Genomic DNA, 10029 nt, shown 5'->3' on the forward strand with positions numbered 1-10029 from the left:
GCCAGCGGGGTGACTAGAGCAGAGGAGGAAAGGCTTGAAGATCTCCAAAGGAGCCGGAGAGAAGTAACCGAGGTATATATCCAGAAAATTATTTTACAGAAAATGACTGAATCATTACCTGTGAAACGTCAGGGACATTGCTGAATAAGTATACTGGAGAGTAACAGCATCATCACACAGCATGTTATTGTAATGGGCAATCTCGCAATCGCTAGTTTGTTGGCTCTGCGCTGCCGCAGCGCAAAGATGTCTGCCTCCATGGCTGCGAGACCCGCTCCTATGTAATTATAAATAACAAATTCTAAGGCAACGCAAATATTAAGGTTAAGATGATAAATAAATAGTTATGTATAATATATTACATTTCTAAATGTATATCCCTGTAATTATTACACACTGTAGCTTTAAACCTTTTTGCTAAGTCTTGGTCATAAAATCTGTTTCAAGATTCTCATTTGGCATTGATGAATTCATGGTTCCATCATTAACTACCTTTACATGTGCAAAATTTCTTGGATGTTATTTAAATCTTTGTTGATTGAAAGTTCAAAATCTCTTTTTACATGGACACTAAATACAATGATCCGCTAATGACCTGTGCATACATGTACCAAGTTTTCGCTCAGATTAATTAATTTGAACATGCACAGAACTGCCTAGTTTTCAAGAAAGGCTTTACTAGTAAAGGAAGAAGCTGCCTGTTTTGTAAACAAACCCGTATTCCTCCACTCATCCTCATCTTTAGCTTCTATTTGTGACCGACCCTCACATTTGTTTTTCTTCGGTTATTCAATCTGTTGATGTTGTTTTTTTTTCTACTATGTATCTTTGTTGCATCATAATTTTGTTTTTAGTGGTCATTTAGTTAAACTAAGGGCACAGCTGTATTTTATGCTAATGCTCCTTTGCTTCATGGGCAGAGAAGAGGATGGCATGTTTATGCACACACACATTTAGAGCCACGTCCTCGACCAAGGAGAACCAGGGGCCAGTGAATGAAGGTTAGTAGAGGAAAAAAAAAATCATCCTGATGTTGATTTTACTCCAAAGATCCAAATAGGTTAGTGCATGGACGACAACCAGAATGGCAATCAGAAAAAAACACCTCCCACAATCTTTCTGATCTAACAGAATCAGATTAAGACCTTCAGTCTAGAATGTTTACATGAAACATTTTGATCTGATCAGGCCTTCAATTCAATTATTTGTGTCCATGTAAAACAGCCGATGACTGCAACTTGTCAGGAACCCAAAGTAGCAAAGCAGCCATGTTGGATTGTACGTAAAATGTATTTTTTTCTAAAAAATGCTGTGGTGGTTCAACAGTTGACACAACAGTAAACATACCTTAAAAAGTTAGACTTAAGTCTAATAATTCTTATAAATGTTTTCTCCCAAAACCTTTCTCCATCATACACATTTCGAATGCTGATGCAAGATGCCTTTTTTTTTGGCAAGCAGCGGTTTTTAATTTGAAAATTCTCCAATGCATCTACATTTTTCCCTGGTTCTTTTTGATATATAAATCTAAAAAAACTAAAAACTATTGACTGATTTAGTGTAGAAGTTGCTCTAAAATCCCTTGCCTCCTCACAGTAGTAGGAAGGAACAAAACCAATTTAAGTTTTCTCCGCTGCTGTTACCATAGCCTAATAAATGGCTTTTGTCTCTTATCTAGACTAATGGATAGCAGTGATTTATTATTTCCTTTTCTTGTGTTCAAAGAACTGCTTAAGATCTTGATATGATGTTTAGCTTTTAGAGATTAAAAAGTCTAATTCATATTTCTTTACAGGTTCCAAAAAAGCACTTATTGATGCTGCAGACAAGCAAAAGTATACCCAGTTGTCAAATGTGTTTTATCACAGTTAATAGATGATTAAATATGGTCTGGGGTGAAACTATTACTGTATATTAAGGTTTTTAGGCATTTCAGAATTCAAACAGTTGTTAAATGTGTTGGGTAATCTTAAGATGTTGAAATTTGTTTGGTGAGACAAAATATGGAAAATAGCTTTAAAAGCAGAAGTAATCTGCAGGGGAACATATTCATTGTAGCCTATATTGCTTTTCTCTGCTGACTTTAAGCTACAGTACCCACTATAATAAGAGAGGACTATGCCAGAGGCCTACACTGTAGTATATTCTCCTTTATTCTCCTATGTCATCAGCTGTCTTGCTATTATTTTAACAGGATCCACATATTTTTTATTCTTTTACGCTATGGTAACATTTAAAAAACAAATTACAATAGCTGGATGTGTGTATTGAGATCAACCTAATCTCATATTACAAGCTAGAGGTTAATGGGCGCATAGATTTGCTCCAGTAACCCATATTTACTACGGCCCATGTTGACGATGTATATGGATGAGAGCATAGATAGAATGACCAATCCTGCGTTACCTGAATGTTATTAACGCGTAGAGCGCATTTTAATCGTCAAGGAAATCATAAAGCAGCATAGCGTTAAATGAGTCGCCGTTTAAGCATAAAGCGCATAGTGAAAAGCCTGTGTTTTTGTCCGCATCTTACCGCGCAGCTTCACGCTGACCTCGTTGCTCACGCTGCAGCGGCTGATGCTGTCTGCTTCTGCTTGTTGTTGTTGTATCCGACGCCTCGCCTCGACTCTTGCTCTCTCGTCTTTGGAGAATAACGCTTTGCACATGAAGATGTCGATACGTCCGACCAGACCCGAGGAATGTGTTTAGATTCCCTTGGTGATCATGTTTCCAGCAGACCTCTCTAAGGATGCGCGTCTGCCTGCCAGAGCTGGGCCGAGTTATGGCAGAGCGCAGGATGGAGAGACCCTCCCCCGGGCGCAAAGCACCATCAGGTGGACGCTCAGCATCCTTTACATTCCTGTATCACTGGACGACAAAGGGCAAGTCTATGTAGAAAATAAAGCTCAATCTACAATACGCTCCCTCGTTTCTTGTGTTTTTTAACAGTTGATATTTTAGCCTGATGGTTGTTCAATATAAAGAAAGGTTTCAAGTTGTAACATTCCTGCAGCTATGCTCGGGGGGGTTGATGTGCGCGTTTTCATGTCACGTGATGCTGCAGACGTGCACAGCAAAAAACTAAAATCTAAATGAGTAATTTTAGATTAAATTAAGTGCATTTTTCATTGAATTGAAGAGGTAAGTGAGATACTATGCCAATGGAAAAAGACAATTTACATTTAAAATAGGAAAACACCATTGCATTGTCTTATTTTAAATGCATATTATCTAATTATCTTATTTTAGAAGTGAAAATGCTCCACTGGCAAATCATCTTATTTATCTGCTAAAATTAAGGGTAAATACACTCAACTTTAGAATTCTCTTACTTATTTCCAGATGTTTTTTGCAGTGTGTAGATAATAAAAAAAATTCCCCCTTCGACCATTATAAGCAACAACTGGTCCAAGATAGCCTTAAAGATGTAATGCTAAATGAGCATTCTGCTTTTACATTTAAAACATATAGACCAGATATAAGAATGAGAGGGCTATGCCTATTTCTGTACAAGAAAATCCACAGAAAGCCATGTCAACACATGGATAGTGTGCAAAGATCATTTTAAGGAGTTTCTGGATTTTCCTGTATTTGCTTTGTTTTTGGTTTTTTTTAAGATAGTCCAGCCCATATAAGATACTAAATCCCTTGAGTCTGAAGGGGATGGAAGGGTTTTAATCGATGCAAAACTATAGATAGAGATGCTTGAGATCTCTTTTTTCCAAAATAACTGTTTCAGTTTGAATATTTGATCAAACTTAAAAAAAAAAAGCAAAACCAACAAATTTTCAATGAATCTTATAATGAAAGAACAATATGTGTTGATCTTAACTGGTTATAGCTCAGAATATTCTTGTTTTCACACGATAAATGACAAAAAATGACTTCTTTCTTCTGTCTGGTAAGTTTCTTTGTCTTTAAGATACTTTATTGTTCTCTGATGCTATATCTACTAAGCCACATCTTTGCAGAGCAGTTGAGGTGAACTCTATGTACTAATTAGGTGACATCTGAGGGCAGTTTTGTCTAGGGCTATATTAAAAGGTTTCAAATAAGGACGCACCACACATGTGTACATTTGTTATTTTGCTTGCGCTTCACTATTATACAACACTTTGCATTGATATATGATACTTGGAAAAACCCAGTATGGTTTAAATTTGCAACATGCTAAAAGGTGTTGACACTGAAGGAATTTAACAAGGCCCCACTGTATGTGTACTAATTGCTTTTGTAGATAATGTTACTGTCACATTCCCTAAGCATTAACTGCTGCAAAGCAAGTGGCCTTTATGTGAAACTCTCAAATTTGATATTTCGATTCACATGAAAAACTCTTGGGCAATTTTGATAAAGGGCAAATGTAAAAAAAAAAAAAAAAAAACTACAACAAAAATAAAACTGTCCTGGGTTTTTAAGGCGATGTGGCCCTGAGGGCATGTTTAAGGTTGACAGAGATTGATAGAAATGTAGGGATGGTTTGTGACAGCTTGAAAATCCTAAACAAATATGCTCCAGAGCATGCAGCATGAAGTAATCCCCAATGACACGAAAACACAATTTATTATAAACATAAAGCTTTGCTGACCTCTTGTGGAAATTGTAATAGAAATAGATTCTTATCAGATGAAGCGTACTCCTCCTTCTGCAAAATAACTAGATATTAATGTCAATTATTCTCTACAGTATAGATATATATTGTGTCATGTATTGATCTGCTGTTCCAGAATGTCTTTTTTTAAATGAATATTAAAAACAAATAAATGGTTTAGAGATTCCATAGTTGAGTGATTTAATTGGAAACAGCTTGGTTGTTCTTATGTTCATTAACTTACAGAAGAAAATACCAAAGAGAACCAAACTATTTTAACTTCTCGTTTACTCTAAATTCTGTTTACATAGCTTAGTTGGAGTATTTTAATGCACTACTGTCTAACTTAAATAAGCATCTGTTTGCATCTTACAGCTAAGAGCAAAATTATAAATCCAGAGTGATATAATATAACTTGGAGAAGATTTGGTCCTCATGTTTATCAGTTCAGTCAGTAATTAGGAGTAGATCAGAAATAGTTACTAAAATATAGGAAATATTTCAACTCTAGAAAATGATGCACATGTTTGAATTTGTTGCGGTGGGAATATTTGCCCCTTTCACAAAAATTTTGTTAATGATTTTTGTCATACTTAAATGCTTTAGATAATGACACAAGATTGAACATCAGATGAAAATAACCAGAGTAAATACAAACAGTAGTTTTCAATTAGTGCTCTTATTTTATTAAGGGAAAACAATTCAAACCAGGCTGGCTCTACTTTATATGAGAAGGTAACTGCTTCACTTGTTTAAATGTAACATAATTAGTAGTTACATTTTACTGGCAGATCTGTGTATTAAAAACATAAACTAATTGTTCGTATTTCATTAACATCTTGTTTCAAAAGGCTTGTTACTGAATAGGTTTAACAGTGATGGTGACTCAAAAGGTGCTGCCCAATGAAGAACAACCTCCAAAATGTTTGCCTTCCAGTTCTTACCCGCAGACAACCCAAACACTTTGTGGAGAAGGTTTTTAAAGTAAGACAAGACAACGGTTAACCACAAATATAGGAACGATATTTAGAACCAAAGTTAAACTTTGAATTTTTAAAGCAATGTGAAAGTTGCACAATGCTTTGGGTCTGTTTCACTACTGTTGGTGCTGCTGCATTAAACAGCTGGAGAAATACCTCAAAATTATTCAACTTTAACTCATATTATTATCATTATGATTGTAACCTTGTGAAACGTACTTACTGTTAAAGTTTAACCATCCCAATTATATCAATTACCCATGAACACATTAAAACTAATAAGGTAAAATAAATGTTTTCCAACATTAAAATGCTTAAAGGCTAAGCCAGTGTTAGTGACTGCTTCAGTTTAAACTAGCCCAACCATGAAAGAAGTGAACTACTGTATCCTGCCAAAATTGAGATTGCAATGAGATTGTTGATGGTAGCTAAGGTGTAACACGACGAGGGACATTTTTACAAACAAAGTGCATGGATTTGAGGGTGTAAGGATTATTTTTTGTGTGGATAACAATTACGGTAAGTCCAGAAAAAAATGTAAACCTTTGTACATTTTCACTCTCAATCAATATTATTCTAGTTCTAGTTCGGACTAGAACTGAACATAACTTGAGAGGAATAATAAAAAAGGAATAAGTTAGCAAACACAAAAGAAACTAATATGAAAGTTGAAAGAAAAAAAACAAAAGATTTACTCATATAACAGAGTGAGTTATTTTTTCATGTTTGCATATTCAGGATACTGACACATCCGCTACAAAACATTTATTAAACCTTTTAGCATACCAATCAATATGATGGGATACAAGTTATTTATGTATTAGTAAATGGTAGTTATAGTTTTTACATGTTTACAGTTTTTTTTTATGAACAGCACAAATAAATTCTTTTGAAATGCTTTTAAATAAATGCAACCTATTTCAAAATACATTAAACACTTTTTTTTCCAGGCTTTGCTTCAATTTCTTTAAGTAGCCTCAGTAAATGGCTTGTCAAAAGGCATAACATGCAGTACATGTACTTCTTATCATCATGTAGAACATCCACAAGTGACACTGCATCATTGTCTGTTTTTCTATTAAGATATGCTCCTCCTGGATTGACTGTATTTAAGCCGTTTGCTTCTCAGATGGTCAGGTCAATAAAGAATGTGCTTATATTCAATTTGTCTTGTTGCTTCTGTTTTTGAACCAAAATTCCAGCACGATAAAAATATGCTTTTATTAATAATCTTTTTTGTTCAATACGTTATATTATCTCCGGAAAACCGAGGATCAGAAGTACATTTTAGTGATTTGTGACAGGTTGTTTGCAAAAAAAAAAAAAAAAAAGTAAAAACTATAAATGCAGCCAAAAATAATTTCTTACCAAAAAAAGTCAAAATTTTATGGCGAAATTGTTCATTTATTTATTTCATGTATTTGATTACTGACATGATTAGGATTGAAAATAATCATCAATGAATATAGACGCTGAATTATTCTGAAATTTAAAAAATCCATGCCTTTCTTATTCAATTCCTCTCCATCAGAACAGAAAGGCCAGCAGAACACCCCCCTTTATCTGGTTGTTAGACTCTTAAAATTTCGCCTGCAAGCCTCTCACACCCTCTGTCCAATCACCCACTCATAATGATTATCTGCAGCCTTTGACACCAACTCTACATCTTTAATCCCCTTCCTTCATCCTGGTGCCCCCCCTGCCTGCAATAAAGGTATGTGCAGAAGATATATGTCGGCTTTACCAGAGTTAAAAGGTCACGAAAGACACAATACCTTGCTTTAGAGGCTGTGCAGACCAATTGACACCTATCAGATTTTTGACAAGTCTCTAGAGCTGTCTAACGGTTCTTTACCGCTCCTAATGCAGCTCCGACGTTCTATTCCCTAAGAAACTCAGCATCCCAGGTTTCAGTAGCTACAGACCAGTCACCCTGATGTCTGTGGTCAAAAGGCTTTTGTGCACTGCATCTCGGCCTTTACCATCAGTCATCCTTTCTATCAATCCAGCTACCATTTACCTTAAGCACTCAGCTCCCTGGGCCACCCATTCCCTTTCAGTGGATAACTTCCTTCGTAATTCACTGGCAGTAACAGATGTCCAACATGAGTTTTAGTAACATTGGGGCAAACCCAGGGGAGTGTTTTTCTATATCTATTAAAATTACTGCGCCTTAGAGCCATATTCCACAGTGCAGTTTTCAATCTGTCTACTATTCAGCATTTTGTGATTTGGTTCAGCTACGAAGAGAGAAAAAAAAACTGACTGCAGAAACAATCAGATGAGGATCATTGCTGCTGAATTTTCCCCAGATTGTCTCTCTGATAAATGAGATAAACTCTGTATAGCCAGAGTACTCACTTTATGGGAAACAATGATACTTCTACTGTAACCTGTCTTCTCTGTCTTGAAACACATAAAAATGATAAATATATTTTTCATCAATAATTTAGGACAGACTCAATTTTTCAAGCCTTTACTTATAATGTTTGAGTAGAGTATCAATCAGACTGATAGGAAGCTTTTTCTTTTTTTTTTTTGAGGTTTGTAAAGCAGTAGTGGCTCAGTTTTTTGTACAGTGGGGTGACAGGAAGAGGGGTAGGAGAGAGGGGGTGAGCGTGAGGCAAATGACCACAGGCTGGATTTGAACCCAGGTCAGAAACATAGATGTACTATATGGTATTAGTAATTGTAGGGTATTCATCAGTTACCTGACCTTCCCTCCAAACTGCCACCTTAACAGTTAAGCTCACCTGTGCCAGTTACCTTATTCTTCCTTACCTGTGTCTAGATGCCTTTCCCCTTATTACCTGTGTTTTAACTTGCTGAACTGTTTCTGTATTTTTAGCGGTTCTCCTTGTCGTCGTGCTCGCACTTTCTTCATTCTTCATTCTTCAAGCCCCCACTGCCTCAAGCGAAGATATAGGGAGGGTATTGCTTTAGACTGTTTTTTTCTTATTATTTTCTTTGGTGAATCGTTGAAACACATTTTTCTGTTCAAAAGGTTCAAAAGCTAAAGTATCTAAGTCTTTTTTAACATATGTAAGCAGAAATTAATGTTCCTAACTTTGTGTGTGTGAGCACTCCCATGTCAAGATATTCATGTACCTCACAAGTGTGGTATGGCTATCTTATTCCATATGAAGCAGTATGTGTGGCCCTCAATTGTGTATGAAAAAATGCTAAGTAGATAAGTAGTGAAACTGACTGAATATAATTAGAGAATTAATAATGGAATTACTAAAAAAAAAGAAAAAAAAGAAAACGTTACTTAATTTAACTGAAATTATATTGAATCAACGTTAAAAGCTTTATCCTATTAGGAATACCTTTGACTGAAAAAATTTAGCAACTTTTTATATAGTAATCAAGTTCATTTTTATATTAAACTCTGATATAAAGCCTTATACTAATCTTATGGTACCTGTGGATAACACCATATGTCAGCTGAGGGCAGTGTTGTTCTTAAAATGCAGCTGTGGTCTTTGCACATGCTAAGCTATGCATATGCAGTGTTTTAGATTTATCCCATTTTCCATTCTGGTATCATTAGAATAATGTTTAAATATTTGTGTAAAAAGGAAAAATGTACAATTCTGCTCACATTCAGAGATTTTACCAGACAGCTTTTATTCTTTCTGCTTATTTGTTTATATTAACATTTTGTCTTTTAAAGTGACACAGCTCTGAGGCTTTCTATTAAGGTCATTTTTATGGTTTCAGAGGCACTATGCTGCAGGTACACTTACTTCCTCAAGGCTCAGAAGACCTTTTTGTTTTTCCTTTTTTTTCAACCTGCATGTCAAATAGATTTTTGTCCTAAAAACACCCTGAACTGACCTTCATCACTCCCTTACATCAGGGAGTTTTTCTCATCACAAGTTTTTGATTCTGACATCACAGTCGGTAGGATTTTCTTCTACATTTGAATTTCTATGTGCTCAAGCTTGCTTGATTAAAAATCCTGATTTAGTAATTATATCAATCCAACTTACCACATATGCTGTACAGTATACTTGATACATTGACGCTTTGGAAGTAAAATAGGGCACAATGAGTTGTTCACCAGACATTTTGTATTCTTCTGTCCCTTTCTGTTGGCCAGCACAAAAGGGAAGGTGGTGCTTTATCACAAAATGCTTTATCCCCTCATTAACCTTCACAGAGTGAGCATCAGGAAAGGTTTCAGGTGGAAAACGACAAAGGGTTTCAATATACAGCTGTGCAAGTGAGTACAAAGACAACCGGCTAGGACATCAGCCTTCCTCTGCCCTTCATTTCTTCTACTTTTTTTAGGGGTTATTCCTTAGCTGGGCTCCGACCCACAGCAACAACTGATAAGAAAATGATTATGGATTGTGGACTGGATCCAGCTCACATCCTCAGTTGGTTTGTGGACTGCAAAAAAGCCCTTTCCCTGACTTGAAATGGAAGCTCTAACAGCTTTTTGATCACT

The 10029-nt window shown here is 35.7% G+C and overlaps 1 protein-coding gene across 1 annotated transcript in view; it reads right to left on the bottom strand.

The window, feature by feature from the left end:
* Positions 1-2967, bottom strand: part of LOC107093583 (receptor-type tyrosine-protein phosphatase epsilon-like) — a 34015-nt gene extending 31048 nt beyond the window's left edge. The window contains exon 1 of the mRNA XM_015388738.1: positions 2536-2967. The gene's annotated coding sequence lies outside the window, so the exon portion shown is untranslated. The remainder of the gene's footprint in view (positions 1-2535) is intronic.
* Positions 2968-10029: the final 7062 nt, after the last annotated feature.

The sequence above is a fragment of the Cyprinodon variegatus genome, unplaced genomic scaffold (assembly GCF_000732505.1).
Source record: "Cyprinodon variegatus isolate N-32 unplaced genomic scaffold, C_variegatus-1.0 Scaffold433, whole genome shotgun sequence".
NCBI classification, from domain to species: domain Eukaryota; kingdom Metazoa; phylum Chordata; class Actinopteri; order Cyprinodontiformes; family Cyprinodontidae; genus Cyprinodon; species Cyprinodon variegatus.